Source organism: Trichechus manatus, unplaced genomic scaffold (assembly GCF_000243295.1).
Source record: "Trichechus manatus latirostris isolate Lorelei unplaced genomic scaffold, TriManLat1.0 scaffold00056, whole genome shotgun sequence".
Lineage (NCBI taxonomy): Eukaryota > Metazoa > Chordata > Mammalia > Sirenia > Trichechidae > Trichechus > Trichechus manatus.
The window spans coordinates 12,090,970-12,091,897 of record NW_004443992.1 but is presented as its reverse complement, the minus strand read 5'-3'; positions in this window follow the sequence as shown (position 1 = coordinate 12,091,897).

Genomic DNA, 928 nt, shown 5'->3' with positions numbered 1-928 from the left:
CATTTCCTGCAGCATGGCAGCAACTCTAAATTTTGTTCAAAGTTGAACAGGAGGTTCACTAAATTGGGGTAGTGATTTAGAAGATTTCCAATATTTCTTAAAAAAAAAAAAAAAGTAGGGCAGTAAGGCTTAAGAATAATTTTCTCAATTTGTTGTGTAGGTAGAGACTCTGATACTAGAACTTAGAATTAAATAATCCATTTTATTCAGTTATTTATATGCTGTATCTTTCCAGAAAAGATTTCAAAGTGAACCATTCAAACAACTGAACAAGGACAGGAATCAATGAATTAAATAAAGAAGAATATTAGTAAAGATTTTACCACAAAATCCAAGCTATAATCAATTTGGTTGTGTGCTTCTTAGAAAGCCTCTCAAAGTGGGAAACTTTTGAGCTATAAAGCACCCAGTATCCAATAAAGAAATAGATACCAGTTTATGAGAAGTGATGGAAATTCTTCTAGAATAAAGTCTAAGACTTTACCAGATGAATCTTTATAAAGGGTAAGAACTAACATAAACCACAGAATTCAACTGCAATTTTATGAAAGCTGATAGAAATGGTTGTCATACAGCCTTCTCTTCAACTGACCCCTGATAAGAGGTGAGGGCATACTATTAAATAATAATTTCATTAAGGCATCTATTCAAAGGGCTTATAAAATGTAGCCCAAATACATAGCTTTCAAGTAATCCAACTTGATAAAGTGATAGGCTTGAAGACTCTGAAGGAATTCTACTCAGCTAAGCTTTGGGCATTTCAAAATTAACTTTTCTATAGAGTGTTAAAGAGCAATTTCAAGTAAAATGAAAAGAGATTCATTTGCTGGAAATACTAGCCTTACAGGTGGAAACACTAATGATTTATTAGGAAACCTTTAAATGCCTGACTGTATCACCCAGGTAGAGACTGCACAGATATGAGTTG